Here is a 23,847-nt window from a genome sequence, read left to right as displayed (position 1 = left end):
AGCATAATACTTTCTGTTAAAGAAACGGAACTAATCACATGTAAATCATATTCTTTCTGCCAGTCTTTATTAAAAATGACCCAAGATTTTAGGCTATTTTCTGATAGTGCTAGAGGGCAGTTCTAGAAAACAAATGGGTCAGGTGTAGAATCAAAAAGCTGCTGACAAACGGATGGTGTGTGAGGTGCTCGGATGGAAGGGGGGAGTCACCTTCCTGAATAGATGACTAAAAGCTGCAGAAAGTCACAACAGGAACATTCGTGATGTACTTGAGAGGCTTCAGTGGTGTGCTTTAGCACCTAAACAGAACTAAATTCATCTTTAAATAGTATATCACTTATGGGGACAAAATGGTATCATTTTAAATCATATGTTGCTATAATCCATTGGTAATATGTGTAATATTGGTAATTGAAGGTTCTTTGTAGACTTACGACAACATGAATTATTTTCAAAATTAAAATGTATTGGATTGTTAGTAGTTTATGTAAGCAAATGCTAGAGGATATTCTTCCAAAAATACTAACTTGTTTTTGAAACATTGATATATCACGCATATAAAATTAGATACTTCTGACCATCTTTTGATGATCTTCCTAGTCTGTCTTAAAATGTATTTTTTTCAGCAGTCTCAATTAATCTGGACCCCCAAGTTCTCTCAAACACTGGACCACCAAATAGACAGTATACACCAGCTGGTATGAGGCTCCCAATACACATACAGTAGAGGACTTCCAGGTCTGTGTTCATTCAGAGATGATGCAGCTCAAGAGATTGGAGGCCCCAGGGAGTTTAGCGGTCAGGTGGGGTGGGGTGGGGGTGGGAGCATCCACGTGGAGATGAGGTAGGCTAGGGAGGAGGTAGGGTTGATGGGGGTGGGAGGAATGGAATATGGAGTGTAAAAAATAAATTAAAAATTAAATTAAATTTTAAAAAAGTATTGTTATCAATAAAGATCTCAGTGCTTCCTCTCAGGTAGATGTGACATCCATTGAGGGAACCTAAGAATGGCTTCAAATACCATTGATGGCAATTTTTAAAGGAACCCAGAAGCACCAACTAGATGCTATTATTGAGATATATAAGCATCCTCTGGACATAGAGAACAGCTGGTTGTGTTTGTTTTTGAGACAGGATCTTGTGGATCTCAGGCTAGCCTTTGAACTCACCCTTTAACCAAGGATACCTTTGATCTTCTGATCTTTCTGCCTCAGCATCCAGAATACAGGCATGTATCACCCAGCATGACTTTATATAAAGTTGTCTTAAGTACTAACCACCAAGACTAATCAATTACAACATAAGTGGATGGAGTATGTTTTCTATTGACAAAAATCTACGAGTATTAAACACATCTTTCTGAGCCTTCAAACACTACTTTGTCCTAGAAGCACATCATTAAATGTTGCTCTGCTAACTAGAACTTTGAGTTCTTTGGAAATACATTTTGCTTTTCTTTCTTTCTTTCTTTTTCTCTCACTCTTGAATGGTAGCTTTGTGTAAAATGTGTCTTTTTATTCTTTCTATGTCCTATTAATTTATTATGCTATATCTCAACTTGCATTTTTGCCATGTAATAATATGGTCTCTTTATTTGCTCTAATTCTAAAAATCTGCTTTTCTATTTAATAAAAAACTGCCTTGTATACATAGGAATATAAAATATATCTCCTGTACATGCTTTATGTGAAAGACTGAGATATTCATAATAAAAGGCAGATTAAAAGGACAAACAACAAAATTTATTGAGTGAATAACTTGACTTTGGAGCTGAGTAGACAAAAGGTTCGATCTGTTTTTTCTTGTTTTTCTGCTGATGAGAGAAAGCCCAGGCTGCAGCTAGCGCATGCTCTCTGGTCATGAGCTGAGGGATGCATGGCAAGGCTTAATCAGCTCCCTTCTCTGTCCCTGGTCTTCAGCAATGCTGTTCCCATGAAGGTCTGAGGCTATGATTCTGAACTGTGAGAACATCTCTCCTTGGGGTACGACCTGCTTCAGGAGCAGAGGATCACCAAGGTGATCTCCCTTTTGCAGGTTGCTCAAGAAGTTTTATATTAAGAGGGAACTGTGGTGCCCCAAGTACAGCAACTATCAGTGGGTTTTATTATTCATTCTGTTTTCTGAGACAGTCTCATGTAGCCAAGGTTATCTCTGAGTCTCTGATTCTCCATCTTTATCATCTGAGTGCTGAGATTAGAAGCAGGTGTCATTATGACCAGGTTTGGAGGTTCTGAGACTCAAACCCCAGACCTCATGCATGCTAGGCAGGCAGTCTATCAACTAAGAAATATCTCCAACCTCTAATTAGAAGAATTTGGCAGCAGTGAAGTTTCTAATTGATGATAAGGTTCTATTTTATAATAAAAAAATCTAGATATTAAATATATTCATTTAGATATTTTGAATCCTCACAAATATACTTTTTCTGAGATGCATATGATTCACACAGTTTAAACTTTGATGTCATGTTAGAGATTGATATTATAGTGCTCACAAGTCAGTTTAAGTAAATCATGCACAGAGACTGGGAAAATGGAGAGTCCATGCTAGAATGTTTCTGCACATCTTAACTGAAGCCTTGCAGAGTTGCTGCTCCTTGCTTTCATTATGATGCTTTCTTTCCATTAGAAGTCATGACTCTCTGGATGGCTTGTGAGAAGAGCAGTTTGTGTTGATGAACCTTGGCAGAAGACGTAGCTGTTTCCAGTGTTGTCTGGAGACTGTTATCCTGGTGAGAAAAATCTTTATCCAGGGCCTAACGATTTTACCATCCTGTTTACAGACTCAGGTTTGACTTGATTTGAGCAGTTGGTGAGCAGTGTTAAGGCCCAGGTACTTTCCTTTGTAGCCTGTTTCAGGTCACGGAATATATTCATAGAGAAGACACAAACTTAAGGTAAATATAATTTATATTTCCTAGTGTTTTATGAGAGAAAGCAACACTTCAAAATTAATTTTTTACAAATAAACGCTTATACAAATGGCTTGTCAGAATGAATCAATCCCTTCCTTACTTCAATCCTGACATAGAAAGTGGAGTGAATGAATAGTTTATGAATTAATGAATTTCACTTCCTTTCCTCTCTAACAGTTAGCTAACAGAACACAGTCACCTTAAATTATCAACTACGCTGAACTGGGCACTCACATCTTACAGTCAGTTTGGGTCACAATGTCCTAGAGGCAGGAGACCCAGTTCTGAGAGTTCCCCTGTGGGGAGTGATCACAAAACAGAATACAAGCCAGCAAGTCTTGAAGATGACAGGACCAAGGTCACAACATCCTCTTAGATGCTCAACGTAGTCTTCTGTGCTGTCTATCCTACGATATCTTACGGTAGGGTAGGAAGAGCCCTTGCTCCATCCCAACTTGCTTCCCCACGAAGGAGAAAGGAGTTCTTTCAAGCAGGTTAAAGGAGAAATAAACAAAGAAGGGCTCATCATGCAAGGACCGCTAATCCAGGGTCTGAGGCAGCAGAGAGAAAGTCGCTGGATGGGATGGGAGAGAGGGTTGGGTAAGGCAGAGAGGATGGGGAGGAGAGACAGGCCAAGAAGGTGGAGAGGCAGGCCTAGGGGAGTAGGGAGACTGGACTGGTGGAGATGCCTGAGAGGCTCGAGCCAGTAACGGACAGACGCCAAAGCAGACAAGTGAAAGCTGGCATAGAGGGTGAGTAGCGGGACCTGTGGGGCTTGACCCATGGACCTTCTAGTGGCCTCTGCACAGAAGGGTGGCAGCAGTGGCCCTGAACTAGTAACCCCTTCTTCTATCCTTTGACCACCAAGGGATGCTGTCTCCTCCTTGGCTGCAGAATTTCCTGTGTCTGGAACAGAATGCTTTCGGGACTTTTACCCCATTCACTTTCAAAGCTGCCTGGTGGCGGTTCACCTGTTATTCTTTTGAGCTGCTAATGGATTCTTTTGAAAATGGTGTGGGGTTGTTTGTTTTGATTTTAACTAAAAATAATGATTTCATTAAACTCTACTGAATAGCTTCTTACGGACAGGTTGGGAGTTTTCTAGTTCCCAATAGGGAAATATAAAATAATAGAGTAAATATAGTATAAATCAGCAAAAATGAAATCAGCCGCTCCCACATCTCCATCCTGGAAAGAAAGTGATATTCTCCCTTGATCCCGTTCCCACAGGCTGCTATCAGGCCCAGCACACAGCCTTCTCCTGATGTCAAGTGAGAGCACACGGCCATTGCTCTCTTTACATTCTTCTACTCGGGAAATGTGTGAGCTGGCTGGGTAGCTGCCATTCCTGCTGATCACAGCACACTCTGTCTTCGATTTCTTTTGGCCTCTTGACCCACATAGAGTGTTCCTGCTGATGTTCTCGACTCTAGTTAATCCCTCATGGTTTCCTGGACCTAATGAGGAAATAGGACTTAAGCCACCACTTACAAATGTAAGAACTGAGAGAAATAGATGGCTAATCTCAAAAACACATTCAGCATTTTGTAGGAATTTTAGCTGTTTACGTGAGGCTAGTCCGTTTTATCTTGAATATACAACACTCCTCATTTAATTAGTGAGTTTTAAGACTTTTCTATGACCCATACCAGTATAATTCTCAGAACTGTCAAAGACATGATGTGGAGATTTAGCTTAGCTGATGGGCAGCTCTTAGAGGCTCGCTGGCTTCTACTCTCCATCGCACATTCTGCATACACCTTTCTTTCTTTTCCCCTTTGAATATGGCTTCTTCTACCATGCTAGAGATATGATTTCAAAGGGAACTGGATTCCCCTCCCAACTTTTTTCCTAAACAGAATACACAGACACATGACAGAGGATTTATCTTCCCATTTTAGAGCAGTGTGTGTATGTGTGTGTGTGTGTGTGTGTGTGTGTGTGTGTGTGTGTGTGTGTGCACCCCTGAGGTGCACATATACACATATACATACCATGGTATATACGTGGAGGTCAGAAGACAACTTTTTGAAATTCTCTTCTTCCACCATTATGGGTTTGAGAACATAACTCAGGTCATCAAATTTAGTAGCAAGCACCTTTATGTGATATATCTTACTGGCCCCAGTAAGACAGTTTTAAATGAGCTCTTCATCATTAAAATAAAAATAAATACAGTATTTCTTTACCCATTCTTTTTCTAGGTAGATGGGACTAAGAGTTACTGAGTATGTTCATTGCTCAAACTCTAGACTCTGGAGCACAGAGAAAATGGAAAAGAGAGCAGTAAATGATGACTAAGGAAAAGCAGACTGAGCAGCTGGAATATGTGAAGTAGTTGAAGATTGTGTATTTGCTGTTGGCAGAAATAGATTGAGAGAGTTGGTTTGATAGTGCTGTAATCATATGGATATGCCTGGTAGGAAAACTGCATGTCTACAAGCAGATTCTGTGCATCTGAGCCCTAATGGCAATGGTGTTCTAGAGTGTAACTTCTGCATAGTAATGGCAGTAAGGAAACATGTACAATAGAATTCATTCATTTATTTATAAACAAGGCTTTGGTACATAGCTCAGTCTGGTCTTGAATTTGTAACTTCCCACCTGAATCTGCCATGTGTTAAAATTACAGGCATGTACCATTACACAGTGCTAGTTCGTCGTTTTAAAATTAACATTGAGGTCTTTTTATTGACTTGTTTCCATGTAATATATTTGGATTGCATTATTTTCTCTGCCCCAACTCCCAGTTCCTTCCCACCTCTCTACCCACCCAAGTTCATATTCTCTCAGAGAATAAACAACAATCACACAGACAAATGAAAAAAAAAAAAAAAACAGAACTGAAAGTAAAAAAAAAAAAAAAACAAAAAAAAAAAACAAACACAAAATCCCATGGAGTCCCTTTGTATCAACCAACTACTTCTGAGCATGGGGTCTGCCCTGACGTGTGGTTGATATGCCTAGTGACACTTCAACAGAAAAAAAACTTATGTTTTTGTTCTCTCCCAGAGGGTATCAAGTTGCATGCATCTTCTTGGTTAGGTATGGGGCGTTGTGCCTACTAACTCTTCTATGTGCTGGGATTTTATCTAACTTGAGTGTATGTAGGTATATGAGCTGTCACTGTCTTTCTGAGCTAACATACATCAGCCCTATTTTTTTTAAGACACTGTTTCCTTGGAGTCCTACACCACCCATGACTCTTATCATTTTTCCACTTCTTCCGTATAGGTTCTTGTGATGCTTAAGTGGTAGTCTATAGGACGTCTTTGGCCAATGGCTCACCAAGATGAGCCCATTCCTAGGATTATGAGTTTTGCTTGGTAGCATAAGAAGTCTAGTTATGGCACTGTCTCCCTTCATAGCATGGTAAATGCATTTACATACTTTTTATATATGTACTGAGCACTTGCTCTCAGTTACAGTGCTGCACAAATAACAGGGTTCATATAAGTGAGAATAAGCAGAGACTACTTATACATAACTTTCTAAATATGAAACTCAGCCACTGTTGCCTACACTGGGCAGAGACCCAAAGGCACATATGGGAGGTGAACAGTTTTCTAGCAACATAATGGGAAGGCTCAAATGATGTTCTGGTGGAGGAGAATTAAGTCGGTGTGGAGTGTGTTCTGGGTTTACAGCAGTTGATTAGATTTTCTCTGTTGGGTTCTGAGTTGGAATTAAGGAAAGTGGCATGTAAGAAGGTGGCAGCATTGACTATAGACTGTATTTTCTGAGTTGATTGATGAGGTTTATATTTGAGTTGGATGGATACAGAAGTTCCAAACAGAAGTTCTATTTTCATGAAATTTGGTCTTTCACTGCTCAAAAAACTCCATCCTAATAGAAAACAGAGGCTTGAAAAAGCCATTATTTTACAAACATAAAATTTGTTGTTTACAGTTTAAATAGTGCTTATTAAATGTCTACTCTACACTGGGTATTAGATAAGTGTATGTATTTTTTTATTATATCTATGCTGTACGTGTGTGTGTGTGTGTGTGTGTGTGTGTGTGTGTGTGTGTACATGTGAAGATCAATGGACAATTTGAAGAAGTTTGTTCTCTCCTCCATCATGTGCATGCTTGGGATTGAAATCAAGTCATCAGTTTTGGCAACAGCAAGTATCTTTTTCTGCTGTCCCATCTCTCCGGTCTTGTGTGCTATTTCAATCCTTGTAGTAGGATTATAAGGCATTATCTTTTTCACCATTCTCAATTTCAAGAGGCAAAGGCCAGCACTCCACATACTTTCACTATCTTCTCCAAGGTCTTATTATTAGTGATGGGGCCTGCCAGGAATTTAATCCCACATGTAACAGGTTTTCAAGCTACAGTCTTTGGTGCATCATTAAACCGATTAATCCCCTATTTTGCCACCACCTCAGCCTGTTTTTTTTTTTTTTTTTTTTTTTTTTTTGTCTCTTAGCACTTACACATTGCTACATTTTCTGGATACTCAGAGCATATTTGTATAAATACAGGTAACTAGCCAAAACATCTTTCCACATGAACTAAAGAGATTCACTGTTCTTTCATAGGCTTGAAAAACATTGAATTTATATAACTAAGAACCAGAAGAATGGACAAGAGGACTGGCTATTAAATTACTAAAATTTAGAAGTTAGAGAGCAGTGGTGACGAAATGGAAGAAGCGAGGAGGAAAGGCTTCAGCGGAAAGGGTGTGGAGAGCCTGCACCTCCACTGTGAGAACACTTGTGCTGATGTTCTGTGACATGATCCTCAGACAACAAAGACAATTATTTCTCTGTCATTTTTTCACATAAGACTTCAGTAATTGTTTATTTAAAAGAAAATCCTGTCCTTAGTTCTGATGGCTATGTTTCAGTGCATTTATCCAAGAACCACTCTGTGGCATGGCACTTGCCATTGAGCCCATGTTATAACTGTCTTCTAGTTATTATGCTCCTGTGAGAAGTCAACTGCTTTTTTATATCTTAAGTGTTGACTGGATATTATATAGTGGACCTACATGTTTGAATATAACTTTAGGAAGTAGACATAATGACAATATGAAGTTTGAATCCTCTAGAACAGCGGTGTCAAATTACTTTACTATAGACATAGCTGCACGAAGTTATTGTGACTCAAAGGTGGATAATGTAGCCATGATTTTAAAATTTGGTATGCTTACTGGCTGTGGTATTGAATAACATTGATTCTTAAAACAGGCTCTTGAATTTTTTTTTTAACTCAATTAGCTACTATATAGAATAAAATGTATTCAATAAATGAAAAGCTATGGTTTTACCAGTCCTTTTTACTCTATGATCATCACTGCTTCAACCTAAAACTTTAGAGATGTTATCTTAACAAAGATCAATGATGCTTCTGGAGAAATATCTCAGACTATGTCACATCTATCCAGTACTGTGAGAATTTAACAACGGATGAGAGAAATGATTTCTGCATTCTAAGATGTGGCAGGAAATGCTGATGGTTTGGGAATTTGATTTCTGAATTACCAAAGTGTTGGTTGGTCTTTTGAAAAGGTCCAATGAATAGTAATAAAATACTTGGTATTGTTTTCCTCTTAATCCCCTTCCTTCTGTTCCATCTAGATTCTCACATAACGAGGGGAGTGTAGCTCTCAAGATGGCACACAAGGATAGGAACTGTTTCTGATCCCCCTGTGTTTCCCCAGGTATGTTAATGGTTGCTGGATTCTTTGACCTATGCAATTTACATTATCCTGCTCCTCCTCTGCCACTTCCATCTTCTATTTTGTGTTTGTATCTGCTTGATATTTCAGATGTTTCAGAATTATATATTAATTTCTTTGAATTCTATAATATAATACCAGATAAAAACCAATGTCTTCCCCTTCTGGGCCTGGGTATCTCGGTCAAGCATTTCATTCATGGTTATTGGTTCCTTGTGGCATGACAGCAAATTCTATGGGCATGACAGCATTTACAGCTAAGGTAGTTTAAATTAGTTAGCAGATATTATGCCATAAGATGTTATACAAGGTGATACCAGTGGAATCCAAATATGTAGCATACAATTTACCTCTTTACCTACTAATTTGAATATTTTGTAGAAAATGACTCTAAAATGCTTTTGGCATACTCTTTTTATAATAAATCCCCAATGTTTCTTATTACTGTTGATTTCCTTATTCCCCAGATGGTAAAATTGCACTCTATTTGCTTGTTGTCTTCCTAAGCATGGATTTCTTCCTTGGTGCTATTATTTATATTGTTTATATCTTTGTATTGTTTTGTAGCAAGTGAAAAACTGTTTCTCCTAACTGACATTGTAAGAACATAGAAAATTAGTAAGATACTTATTGTTTCTAGTTAAAATTAAGGTTTCTCAATAGCTATATTATTTGGCAATGTGTGTGTGTGTGTCTGTGTATAGTGTTATTGTCTATGCAGTTCCTATGTGTGTGGTGTATACAAGTAGGTGAGGGGATATAAGTAGAAATAGTCAAGTGTCCTCTACCTTAAGGTTTTTATGGTATTTATATTTTAATGTATTATTTTCTCATTTTAAAATTATTTTTTATTTATTCTTTAATTTTTAAATTTTAAATTTTTATTTTTATATTTTCTTCTTTAAAATTAATTTTATTTTAATTTATTTTTTTCACTCCATATTCCATTCCCTGCTCTCCCATTCATCCTCCATCTGCTCCATATCCCACACCTCCTCCCCACCCCACCCTGTCTCCACGTGGATGCCCCTACTCCCCACCCCACCTGACCTCAAACTCACTGGAACCTCCACCTTTTGAGGGTTAGGTGTGTCATCTCTGAATAAACACAAACCTGGAAGTCCTCTACTGTATGTGTGTTTGAGGCCTCATATCAGCTGGTATATCCTATCTGTTTGGTGGTCCAGTGTTTGAGAGATCTCGGGGTCCAGATTAATTGAGACTGCTGGTCCTTCTACACGATCGCCCTTCTCCTCAGCTTCTTTCAGCCTTCTCTAATTCAACAACAGTGGTCAGCTGCTTCTGTCTATTCATTGGGTAAAAATATGTCACGATTGATCCCTTTTTGTGAGCACTCCATAGCCTCAATAATAGTGTCAGGCTTTGGGACCTCACCTTCAGCTGGATCCAACTATGGACCTGTTGCTGGACCTTCTTTTCCTCAGGCTCATCTCCATTTACATCCCTGTAATTCTTTCAGACAGGAAGAATTATGGGTCAGAGAGGTGACTGTGGGGTGGCAACCCCATCCCTCACTTCATGTCCTGTCTTCCTGCTGCTCTATAAGTTCCCTCTCCCTACTGTCAGGCATTTTATCTAAGGTTCCTCCCTTTGAGTCCTGGGAGTCTCTCACCTCCCAGTTCTCTGCTGCATTCTCGGGGAGGGGGTGCCCCCAACCTCCTATTTTCTGAAGTTGCCTGTTTACATTTTTTCTGCTGCACCCTAGGACTTCAGTCCTTTTCCTTCACCCAATACTAGATCACATGTCCCTCTCCGTTCAATTCCCCCCCCCCATCCACTATCCCTCCGAGGTCCCTCCCTCCTCACTTGTGACTGCTTTCTTCTCTCTCCTCTCTTCTAAGTGGGACTGAGGGGTCCTCACTTGGGCACTTCAGCTTGTTGAGCTTTTTGAGTTCTGTGAACTGCATCTTGGGTATTCTGTACAGTTTTGGTTTTGATTTTTTGGGTTTTTTTTTTTTGCTAATATTCATTTATATTTATATACATATCATGCATGTCCTTTTGGGTCTTACTTACCTCACTCAGGATGATATTTTCTAGTTCCATCTATTTGCTTGCAAAAGTCAGTATGTCCTCCTTCTTAATAGCTGAGTAGTATTCCATTGCAAAAAAGAACCACATTTACTGTACCTATTCTCCTGTCATGGGACATCTAGGCTGTTTCCAGCTTCTGGCTATCACAAATAAGGCTGCCATGAACATAGTGGAACACGTGCTGCTGTGGAATAGTGGGACATCTTTTGGGTATATTCCCAACAATGGTATAGCTGGGTCTTCAGGGAGATCTATTTCCAACTTTCTGAGGAACCTCCAGATTGATGTCCAGAGTGGTTGTACCAGTTTTCCACCCTAGCAGCAATGGAGGAGTGTTCCTCTTTTACCACATCTTCTCCAACATGTGTTGTCACCTGAGGTTTGATCTCAGCCATTCTGATTGGTGTAAGGTGGAATCTCAGGGTCATTTTGATTTGCATTTCTCTGATCATTAAGGACTTTGAACATTTCTTTAAGTGCTTCTCAGCCATTCAAGATTTCTCTGTTGTGAATTCTCTGTTTAGTTTTATATCCCATTTCTTGATTGGGTTGTTTGATTTCTTGGTGGTTAGATTCTTGAGTTCTTTATATATTTTGGATATTAGCCCTCTATCGAATATGAGGTGAGTGAAGATTATTTTCCCAATGTGAATATTGCCAATTTGTTCTCTTGGCTATGTCCTTTGCTTTACAGAAGCTTTCCAGTTTCATGAGGTTCCATTTATCAATTGTTGATCTTAGAGCATGAGCCATTGGAGTTCTGTTTAGGAAATTTCCCCCTGTGCCAATGAATTCGAGGCTTTTTACCACTTTCTTTTCTATTAGATTCAGTGTATTTGATTTTATATTGAGGTCCTTGATTCTCTTGGACTTGAGCTTTGTACAGGCGACAAATATGGTTCTATTTTCATTGTTCTACATACAGATTATCAGTTAGATCAGTACCATTTATTGAGGATGATTTCCTTTTCCCATTGTGTATCTTTGGCTTCTTGGTCAAAGATCAAGTGTCCATAAGTGTGTGGTTTTATTTCTGAGTCTTCATTTCTATTCACTGATCAATGTTTCCTTTTCTCTACCAAATACTATCCAGTGTAGGACAGATAGAGGTCAGGGTTGGTGATTTGCCCAGAAGTTCTTTTATTGTTAAGAATTGTTTTTGCTATTCTGGGTTTTTTACATTTTCATTTGTGAATTGCTCTTCCCATGTCTTTGAAGAATTGTATTGGGATTTTGATAGGGACTGTGTTAAATCTGTAGATTGCTGTTGGTAGGATGGTCATTTTTTACTGTGTTAATTCTGCTAATCCATGAGCATGGGAGATCTCTCCATTTTCTGAGATTTTTCTTTGATATCTTTCTGAAAGACTTGAAATTCCTGTCATATAGATCTTGAGAGTTACCCTAAGATATTTTATATTTTGTGACTATTATGAAGGGTGTTGTTTCCCTAATTTCTTTCTCAGCCCATTTATCATTTTTATAAAAAAAAAAAACTGCTGATTTATTTCAGTTAATTTTATATCCAGTCACTTTGCTGAAGTTGTTTGTCAGCTGTAGAATTTCTTTGTTAGAATTTTTGGGGTGACTTATGTATACTATCATATAAACTGCAAATAGATTTGATTTATTTGCCAATCTCTATCCCCTTGATTTTCTTTTGTTGTTTTATTGCTCTACTTAGAACTTTGAGTATTATATTGAATAAATATATGGAGAGCATCCTTATCTCATCCCTGATTTTAGTGGGATTGCTTCAAGTATCTCTTCATTTAATTTGGTATAGAGTATCTCAATGATCTCAAACTAACTGATTTGGCTAGGCTACCTGGCCAGTTCTTTTACCACTTTTATTTTTTGAGACCCAGCTTTCAGTAGCCTTGAAGCTAATCCAGTTAGCCTGGTTGGCTGCTGAACTTCAGGGTTCTGCTAGTTTCTGAACCCTCAAGTCTTGGTTCACCGTCTTGCACCACCACATTCAGCCTTTACATCTGTTTCTAGGACCTGAACTTAGATCTCTGTACAGCACTTTACTGACTAAGCTCTCTCTAGCCCAGTCTCCAGGGTCTCTCACTGAGACTACAACTCACTGATTTGGTTTGCCTGGCTGGCTACAGAGCCCAAGGGATTCTCCTGTCTTTTTTTTTTCTCCCCCGGGACTGGGATCACAGATGTTTACTGCCACACCCATATGGGGGGGGGGTGCTGTAAGGATCCAAACTCTGGTCCTCATTTTTGAGCGGAAAGGACTTAATTTACTGAGCTACCCCTCAAACCCTTGTTGGGTGATTTTAATTTCTATTTTGGATACTAGTAGATCATTTAATACCCAAAATACACAACTTGCGGAAAAAAATGATATATTTGTAAGCCCAAATAATTAAAAAGAACCCGAGTTTTACTGTTTGAAATAATACTATAACAGGGTATTAGTATTTAAAATAATTCTACAACAGTCATTTGCCAAAGCTGTACTTTTATGTCTCATGGTATAATGACAACTACAGTGACATTCTTTCCAAAATATATGGGAAAGCATACCTTTCTGTGAGTCAAAAACACTCTGGCATGATTGCTGTTGAGCGATCAGCTAGTTGCGGAGTGGGCTGCCATTGAGGGCCCCCACTGTTTAGAATGAAGCCAGTAACAGGAAACCTCAGCCTTTTATTAAATTTTCTCAACTCGTGGTTTGTAGCACTTAAGAGGAAATGAAGCTTCATTGTCTTACTTCCCCGGACTCCTTGTTTGCTTACTGGGTTCAGTCTCTTATTTTCTTTCCATTCCCTGGGCTCTGGCAAGGAACCAGAGGCTAAAAATGGAGTGATGATTAAGAAGGGATAGAACACAAAATTACCTGTTTCTAATTTAGCTCTCAAGCTTGACAGCCAGGAAAGACCCTGTGACCTTCTGCTGAGGTCATATTTAAGGGGACTTAGTCTTTCCACGTTTATTAGATTTTAATTTTGGAACTCACATGAGATAGAATTCTTTCTTATTTAGCAACATGTGCTTTGTATTAATTCAGTAGTCTACATATTGAAGAAGATCATTTAGGGAATCTTGATGCACAAAACATCTGATACACCCTGGAGACCCTCTGCCAACAGTTAGGTATCCTTTTGCAAAATTAGGAAAATCAGCCCTAGGTAACAATTCTCAGTAGAATAACAGAAGCCGAGTCTGTAGGAAAATAGGGGATTACTTGGGGGTTATCCAATCTTTAAATCCTACAAGGTCTTTAGAAAGGACCAGCTCAGTGAAATGCAATACCTCCAGAGAACAAATAGATTCTAATTTCCAAATTGATGTTAAATACTGACTTTTTTGTTTAGCTATAACCTCAGAATAGTTAATAACGTCATTCTTCGTCACCACGTTAACCAATGAAAAGCAATTGTCAGTATTCATTTCCTTAAAATATATGATAAGATTGAAAAAAGGTAATGCCTGTGCATATGGGCTCTTTTAATGGAGAGAGGTGGGAGAAGGGAGAGAGGAGAAGAGGAAGAGGGATAGAAAAAAAAGGGAAGGAGAGTATTGGAGTATTGTGGAGAGGGGAGGGAAGAAAGAGGGAGAGAAAGGAAGGTGAGATTAAATTAAATATTGAAATGTAGATGGAAAATATATAGCCACTTTCCTTAAGTAACCTTAATCTCTGTAGAAAAAAATCTGATAAAAGAAGTGTAGTCCCATTAGTAACATATGTTTGTTGTATAGAAGTCAGGATCTTAGGCCCTGCTCTCTAATTCAATCAAGCTCCCATCCCAGGAGGTCAGTAACTTCTGCTTTCTTCATACACAATCAGTCCAAGCTCTGCTAACCTTCTAGGGCATTTGTTTCTTTGCAGTGTGGTCCCTGGTGCCCACTTATCACCACACTTCTTCCATGTGCCATCTCTCCAACTTGGTATACAAGCAGTGTTAGAGATTTCTTAGATACCTGTTGGCATGAGCTTTTCAAGTGTAAGTACGGCTGGAGTCCTCATTCCATGCCTTAATGCAGCAGGGCACTCAGAGTCAATTCCTGAGTTCTGTACACTAGACTGTTACTACAGCCTCCTTGGACTAACCTACATCTGTCTCCATATGTTGTATAGTCTTAACCTGTTGAAGCTCAAATGTGAAAGCACCTTTGTTGACATTTCTATTTGAGCACTTACTCCCTAACTGATAGTATGTTTTGTAAGGATGTATGATGCCTTTGGAAGTAGAATCCTCAGGAAGAAGTGGGTCAGTGGGACTGGACCTTAAAGGTTTGTATCCTAGCCTAAGTCTTGCCTGCTGTCTACTTCCTGATTGTAGACACAGAGACCAGTGGCCTCATGCTCTTTCACCATGTTTTCCCCATCATCATGTGCCATTTTTCTTCTTAAGGTGTGAACTAAAATAAACCCTTCCTCCCTAAGGTTCTTTGTTTTTCGGTGTTTTTTGTTTGTTTGTCTTGTTTTGTTGTCAAGTGCTTTGTCACAATGAGAAAAGTAACTAATATAGCCTCAGGAAAATATGAGCTTCCATTACTGTTGCTGTACAGAGCAGTTCATGAATTAGAGACTGAGTAGAATCTGCTATTACTGCTTTAACCATGAGATGAACCACCATCCTTTCCTGAGAGCGAATACAATCGGCCAGGTCCACACATTCATCTGATTAACTCTTCTTACAAGAATGCTCTCATTAGCATAAAGGAGAAGATTGAAGATGCAGGCACTTAACAATCCTTCCTTTTAAGGCTAGTTTCTAACTGGGGTGTTGATATCACTCACTTGCAGTGGCACCCCATGACAGGATGACTTTGAAGTTTTATATCAAAATTTACATCACAATAGCTGTGAATTTATTTTAGTGTCTGGTAGAAACCACATTTGGAGGTGCAAATTTGTGTATGTTGGCTCAGCAATTTCTACTGGCAGGCTATGGACGCAGGAGAAGTGATATAAGCTGTGCTTCAGTGACCATAACTGAAACAAGAGAGATAACCTTGCTTTGATGAAAGATGACTTTTTTTTAATTTAAATGTAAAGCTACTCATTAAGTTCATAATTGAGAATTTACATACTACAAATGCTCCAAGTACTTTGTGAAAATTATATAGAGTATTTTCCTAGCATTTAACAAAGAGATTTTCCCAAAATACAATTTTACCTGTACTCTGTTATATCTGTTAAAAAATGTTATTGCTTGTATTTCAGTTAGATGAGGTTTATTCTTTTAGTTCTGAGGGCAGTGGACAACTGGTAGTTCTATTATTAGTATTCCAGCTCATTTTTAGGCAATAATGTTTGTTAGTTACTGGCAAGTACTTTTGATCTGCTCTTCAACTTAATGTTGCAAAGTTATAAAATCTACATGGCTTGGCAGAACAAAGGCTATTCTTTGATGGTGTCACACCCCTGAGGGTGAGCTTGTTCTATCATGGTGGCTCTACCATCTGCAGCACATGGCTTCCCTTGTGGCCATGGAGAGGAGAAGAACTGTAAGAGCATCTGGCATATTCTGATCTGATCTACTCCACATTCCAATGGCCAGGTTTATGACGGGCCTGACACTGTCTTTATAAAAGCTTATGAGATATAGTTTTCCTATGAACCCAGAAGAATTTAGATGATGACCAAACAATATTGTCTCTATCTAAATCCCTAAATGTAACCCATTATCACTGGAGAATATTTATTTAAATTTTCTTCATTATATGTTTCATATTATATTTGCTGATAATTAATTCTATGTTGATAAAGTGAAATCTTAGAATAAACTGAATCCCAAATAAGTTTACTATATTCAGACTTAGAAGGTAATAGAAAGTTTATTTGTTTCTCAAGGACATTTTGGAAGTTTTTTTTTTCTCTTTGGTAAAAAGGCCACCCTTCTTAGAAGATAATTCTATGTGGACCCACATATAACTGACATGATTAAAATAATGTATAAAGCATATAATCTCTGCACTTTATCATGTGTCTTAATTACCTGAAATATATTTGGGGACTGTTTTTGAATTACTTAGTTTAGGTTACTATACATACTACAAAGGCTCCAAGGATTATGTGAAAAGGCTATTCTTTGATGGTGTCACACCCCTGAGGGTGAGCTTGTTCTTTCTTGGTAGGTTTACCATCTGGAACACATGGCTTCCCTTGTGGCCGTGGAGAGGAGAAGAAAATACCCTATGCTGGACAAACAATGGCCTCTATGCTTGGATTCCTGATTGAAAATACTATCCCCTCTTCTTTGAATAGCTAGAGGTGAAGGTTAGGGATTTACGAAATGCTTACCTTTACCAACTAGAGCACACACAGACAAACCTGATCTGTCTTCATATTGCATCTTTTAAACAGCTTCCTGTATTGTAAAGGTTATTTGAAAAAGTTTCATGGTTCTCTTAAAGAAGAATGTATATTGTTGGTATTATATATTATTTTCACTCCTTTAAAAGATTCAGGTAAGATGACTGCCCATAGGACGAAAACATGGCTTTCATGCTCTGTCCTCTCCTAACCTCTAGTATGTTTTGCTCTGTAATGACTTAATTTTTGAAATATTTTTATAAATTCCATAAGAAAGGATACTTCATGCTATTCATTTAGTGGATTCAGCTTTGTCCCTTTATTAGTTCGGCCACTCTCTGTGGGTGTATTTTTTATGGTGACTGTTAGGTCTTTCTTCGACATTTGTTCATACTTTCTTCTTGACTATTTCATTTTTTTATAATCCTCCTATCTCATACAAAAAAATCGTTTGTTACTAGTATTTGATCAAGTGTACCTTCTTGGTCTGAAAGACTACTTTAGATACATAGCTGGATTGTATTTTCTTTCATGAACTCAAAGCATTTTTGTTTGTATGCATCTGTGTACTTTTACTGGCCTGCTCAAAGAGGCCTCTCTCATTTTATTTTTCTATAGTTGCATTTATGAATGTCTTATTCTTTCTAATCTGAGCTTTTTGATCTATCTGTTTTTTGTTTGTTTGTTTGTTTTTTAGACCATGTAGATATAGAAGCTGGGTGATGGAGGGTTTCATCATTCCACTTAGACAACTTCTGAATACAGTGTGAGATATATTTGAGAAAATATGTATAGAAACTGCCTTGGTTCTAATTTTATTTGTATGAGAAAGATGGCATTTAATCTTTCAGAAGATGTGTATTGCTTTGTCAAAGCCATGAGATGTACTATTTAATGTGTCTTAATGCAATTGGACGTGATGCAGATATAATATAAAATCAATAGCAAAATTGATTCAGAAGTCATGAATTATTTGTTTCCACTGTGTTGTGGATTTTCTAAAATAAGATTCTATAATATGTAGAATGTGCGAGAAAAGTGTAAGACTATGATGGGTGTGTGTTCAATATTGCATCCATTGTTTTGCTGTATTTGACAAACATTTTTCTTCATTGTTTTCTGAAAAATCTTCGGAAATAGTCATCACACTGAATCATGGTGATGGCATCGACTATGAAAGCCTAAGATATATACATATATATGTTCTAGCAATTTTTCCTTATGGCTTAGTAACTTGGTTTTGACATATGAAGTCATGTTTTCAAAAAAGTTCACTGTTCATAATTTAGTGAATCTTGAGTTTTTAATTCTGTTAACATTTAATGACAGAAAATTGGAGTGAGTGAGAAGGAGAGAGAGAGAGAGTATTTTAGCCTTCTCAGATCTTCTAATCAGTGGGAATAATATACATTGACAGACTGATGATTCAGAAAAATCTTCATATTAAATTCAGTATGAGGCTATATTATTGAGTCGTTAAAGTCCTGAGAGAAGGTAGCTATCTTCCTGTAGGAGGTAACCTCACATAGAGACCTCAATAGAACCAGATGAGTACACAAAGCAGTAAGTAGTGGACTTGGGGCCTGCAGCTGGCTTCAGTGGATGACATATAGGTACAGTGTGGAATAGGCAGCAAAGCACATGGTGATAATTATGTAATGAAAGATATTCCACCTGGATCCTGGGTCTGTAACTCCTCAGCCCTGTGCAAAATTTCTAGTAAATTAGTGTAAAATCTAGTCAAATTGATAAATACCCTTTCAAAGCACAGATTATATGATTCATCCTTTAAAACATAAGACAATGATTTAAACAAGATGCATTCTAAATCTTGGTAAATGGATCATTGACTGGATGGAGTAGAACAGTCAAGAACATCAAAATGGATGTGGGTAAGACAATCCAGTCTAAGGTCCCTGATCCTTCACAAATTCTTTCTGCATCATCCCTAAGAAACAATTTGTAGCCTCTTCACAATTTCTAAGGTCTCCTACATTACAACATTGTGTGTTGTTGCAAAACTCAAATTACCAGAATTATCTCTGCATAATTATCGCTGGTGTAGCCCACCACCTGTGACTCAGGCTCCAGTTTTGAAATAGAAGCTCCATATATGACAGCTCAAATTTTCTTCTCTCTCTATTCCCCACTATCTGCACCACCATTACTGTGAGGCACTTGTTGCTAGACACCAACCTTATCCTGGACATAACTGTGGCCAGGGTGAGGACAAGTTCAGACTTCAGCATCCTAGTTTCTTGGCAACAGTGTCCCAAATGGATCAGAGTATAAACACGTGACTCACGTGAGAATACTTAAAACCCTAGGGCAACTGGAATTACAAAGGCTCTCTAACATAAAACTCGAAATGTCAGCAACCAAACTTTCTAACACATTCACAATATGCCAAGATGCAGAATGAATGAAATAACTGAGAAAGGAGTGTGAGCGTGTAGAGGATGTGGGTGTGTTTAGGGCTGTGTGTCTGCAGGTACTGAGGTCAGGGATTAAAGGCATCTGTCTGTCTTCTAGGACTCTCCACCTTATATTTTGAGACAGGGTCTCTCACTGAACCTGCATTTCATCCTAATAGGGTAGACTGGTTGGCCAATGAGCCTTGGAATCCTCTTGTCTCCACATCCTCAGATTTAAGGTTATAAATACAAGCCCATTATTTCTCATTTAAAAGGTTATTTTTAGTTATATGTGTATGCAAGTGACTAAATGTAGGCTTGAGCTGTGTGCAGTACTGTTGGAGGCCAGACGACTAAACTGGGCTCCCTAGAGCTAGAAATGTAGGTGAGTATTAGGGGCCTGATATGCGTCCTGGAAACTGAACTCTGGTTCTATGGAAGAACAGGAAGGCATCTCTCCATCTCCTATTCCTCATTGTTTCAGTGGGTGTTAGGGATTTGAATGCCACTCCTCATTATTCTCAGCAAGCACTACACCAAAGAAGCCTCTCCCAGCTCCCATCATCGCTGCTAGAAATGCTGCTTTTATGATTCTTTGAAACCCCTGGGTTTCTTTTTCCCACAACCATAGAAGAAATCCTTTCTAGTAGTATAATCAGGATTATGTCTTTTTATTCTATTTTTTGAATATGCAAATCTGACTGTGGACTTTGCTCATGGTTAAGACCCTTTTTGCTTGTTTGTTTGTTTGTTTTTTTGTTTTTTGTTTTTTTGAGACAGGGTTTCTCTGTGTAGCCCTGGCTGTCCTGGAACTCACTCTGTAGACCAGGTTGGCCTCGAACTCAGAAATCTGCCTGCCTCTGCCTCCCAAGTGCTGGGATTAAAGGCATGCACCACCATGCCCGGCAAGACTCTTCCTTTCGGCTTGCTGCCATTCTTAACCATGGGAATTTGCATTGTGTGTTTTTTCCTGTTTTTAGTCAACATGCTATGTGGAATAGGTAACTTTTAGAATATTTTACATACATTTTGTTTGAATCATGACCTTCAATATGTTTTAAATCTTAGCTCTCATTATGGTGTGAAAATACAGAGAAAAGAGAAGTTCTACGAAGAACTGTGAAGGATGCAAGATTTCCAACTTTCTGGCAGGCTGACAAGCTGTCTTATTTTAACGAAGAAAGCCTGAAGGTACCAGGCAGGAGACTTTTGAAAAATTGTCAGCTGAAGTACAATAGATCATTTTGTTGCTTTTAATTTATACTTTTGCATTAGAACTGGTTCTATAATTAATATTTACTTCCCGTTTTAATTTCTGGGACATTCTGAGCAAGTTCTTCCTTTGGAGTAAATGAATCTTCATTAGCTGTGTATGGAAAATTTTCCCTTGCAAATGACATAGTCCAGAATTCATTATGATTAGATGACACTTCCTCCAGGAGGACTTCCGAGAGCATCTTCAAATACACATATGTAGTAAAAATTCTGGAATTTTGCTTTCTCAAAAAAAAAAAACAGATTATTATAAGAACATGTTTTCATTTTAATCCCAGGTATGGGGCTATGGGGCTGCTTCAGATTGTCTGCAGCAGCTGATTGTGATTTACCTCATGCGCTAGCAGAAGTGTGGTTTTGCCAGCTGTAGATAGTTTCTGCTATTGTATGACATTTGGAATTCTGGGAACTTTTCAGGGGTTATATAAATGTTAGTATCCAATTTGCAGGTTTGGAAATTGTTGGTTGTTCAGGGGGATTGGTTGAGGTTTGTTAGTAGTCATTCTCAAAGAAGAAACAAAAAAAAATTTAGATTCAACATTAGACTCTCTCTCTCTCTCTCCCTATCCCCCTCCCCCCTCTATCTTCTTTCTCTCCTTAGCTAGTGTTATGGGAGTGGAACTAATAGGATAAAGGGTGGGAAAACAAACAATCCACAAAGTAGCAAAGACCACATTTATGCACATACATAAATATTTATGTATATAATATATATGTATATATCATACATGTTCATATATGATCATTAGACACATATGTGATCATATTATTGTGATTTATTAGCTTATTTTTTTAGTGATTGGTATATAGCTGAGGGTGACCTTAAACTTCTACTTATTTGCCTTTATGTTCCAAGTGCTAAGTTTATAGATGTGTGCCATCACACCTAATTATGTAATACTACTTGAATTAGAACCCAGAGCTTTGTGGGCACTAGAACAACACTCTACCAACTGAACTACATTTCCATGCCAAGCCCAGGTGATGCATCTTTCTACATGGATCATTTAGAGTGTATTCCTTCATTTCTTCTAGTATAATAATTTTATAGTACTCAATGGTTTTTCTTTTTCATTTATGACTGTATAATAAGTACTTCATTTTCAAATAAGTATGGATTCACAGAAGATTGCAAAAAGAATACAAAAAATGTGTTCTTTTGCCAATGACTACCTCAATGTCTTCTTTTTAAAAATTAGATATTTTCTTTATTTGCATTTCAAATTTTATTGCCTTTCCTCATTTCCCCTCCAAAAACACTCCTATCCCCTTTGCCCTCTCCTTGCTCACTACCCCTTGCTCACTTACCCACCCATTCCTGCTTCCTTGTCCTGGAATTCCCTTACACCGGGGCATTGAGCATCACAAGACCAAAGACCTCTTCTCTCATTGATGTCCCACAAGGCCATCCTCTGCTACATATGGGGCTGAAGCCTTGAGTCCCTCCTTGTGTACTCTTTGGCTGATGGTTTAGTCCTTGGGACCTCTGGCTGTACTGGTTGGTTCATATCGTTGTTCCTCCTATGGGGCAGCAAACCCCTTCAGCTCCTTGGGTCCTTTCTCTAGTTCCTCCATTGGAGACCAATAATGGCTGTCCAGTCCAATGGATGGCTGTGAGAATCCACTTCTTTATTTGCCAGGCACTGGGAAAGTCTCTCAAGAGACAGCTATATCAGGCTCCTGTCATCCAACACTTGTTGGCATCCACGATAGTGTCTGGGTTTGGTAACTGTAGATGGGATGGATCCCCGGGAGGATGGCCTTTCCTTCAGGTTCTGGTCCAAAATTTGTCTCTGTATCTCCTCCCATGGGTATTTTGATCCCCTTTCCAAAAAGAACCAAAGTATCCACACTTTGGTCTTCCTTCTTCTTGAGCTTCATGTCATTTGTGAATTATATCTTGGGTATTCTGAACTTATGTGTTAATATCCACTTGTCAATGAGTGCATACCATGTGTATTCTTTTGTGATTGGGTTACCTCATTCAGGATGATATTTTGTAGTTCCATCCATTTGCCTAAGAACTTAATGAATTCATCATTTTAATAGCTGAGTAGTGCTCCATTGTGTAAATGTACCACATTTTCTGTATCCATTCCTCTGTAGAAGGACATCTGGATTCTTTCCAGCTTTTGGCTATTATAAATAAGGCTGCTATGAATATAGTGGAGCATGTGTCCTTGTTACATGTTGGAGCATCTTCTGGGTATATGCCCAGGAGTGGTATTGCTGGGTCCTCAGGTAGTATTGTGTTCAATTTTCTGAGGAACCACCAAACTGATTTCAAGAGTGGTTGTACCAGCTTGCAATCCCACCAGCAATGGAGGAGTGTTCCTCTTTCTCCACATTGTTGCCAGCATCTGGTGTCACCTCAGTTTTTGATCTTAGCCATTCTGACTGGTGTGAGGTGGAATCTCAGGGTTGTTTTTAATTTGCATTTCTCTGAAACTAAGGATGTTGAACATTTCTTTAGGTGCTTCTCAGGCATTCGAAATTCCTTGGATGAAAATTCTTTTTAGCTCTGTGCCCCAATGTTTAATAGAGTTATTTGATTCTCTGGAGTCTAACTTCTTGTGTTCTTTGTATATATTGGGTATTAGCCTTCTATCAGATGTAGGGTTGGTAAAGACCTTTTCACAATCTGTTGGTTGCCATTATGTTTTATTGACAGTGTCATTTGTCTTACAGAAATTTTGCAATTTTATGAAGTCCCATTTGTTAATTTTCCTCAATGTCTTCTTAACATAATAACTTTAGCATAGTAGTAGCACTGCAGAATCCATATTGATAGAAACAAAATAGCATATTCATATTTACTAGTAATATTCATAGACATTAAGTGTATGCTTGTGTACATATTAATGATGTGTAGCTCTGTGCAACCCCCAACACAGTCAACATCCTTGACAGTATGATCCATTCCTTCATATAAACTGTTACTCATCTCTAGTCTGGGCTATCATTAATTTGTTATTTGTTACAAATTTTATTAATTAATTTAGCCTCTTAATTTGGTTCATCCAAATGTTTGCCTACATAATAGCTTAAATAATCTGTTTCATCCAGTTCCTTTTTTTTCCTGGATTGTATTTCATAATGTCAGTCTAGTCTCTAGAGGTTAGTTCAGATAAGCAGGTTTTGACTGTTATATGTGTGAGTAAAAGTCTGTTCTCTCTTGAGTAAATGTTCAAAAGCACAATTTTCAATTCAGTTTGGCAAGT

At 38.3% G+C, this 23,847-nt stretch overlaps 1 protein-coding gene across 1 annotated transcript in view; it reads left to right on the top strand.

Moving 5' to 3' along the window:
* The first annotated feature begins 3,641 nt into the window (after positions 1-3,641).
* Ccdc178 (coiled coil domain containing 178) overlaps positions 3,642-23,847 on the top strand; it is a 360,500-nt gene continuing 340,294 nt past the window's right edge. The window contains exons 1-2 of the mRNA NM_027616.3: positions 3,642-3,666; positions 8,502-8,584. The gene's annotated coding sequence lies outside the window, so the exon portion shown is untranslated. The remainder of the gene's footprint in view (positions 3,667-8,501; positions 8,585-23,847) is intronic.

The sequence above is a fragment of the Mus musculus genome, chromosome 18 (genome assembly GCF_000001635.26).
Source record: "Mus musculus strain C57BL/6J chromosome 18, GRCm38.p6 C57BL/6J".
NCBI lineage: Eukaryota > Metazoa > Chordata > Mammalia > Rodentia > Muridae > Mus > Mus musculus.
Note: the sequence above shows the minus strand (reverse complement) of the source record. Positions and strands in the feature narration are given on the sequence as shown.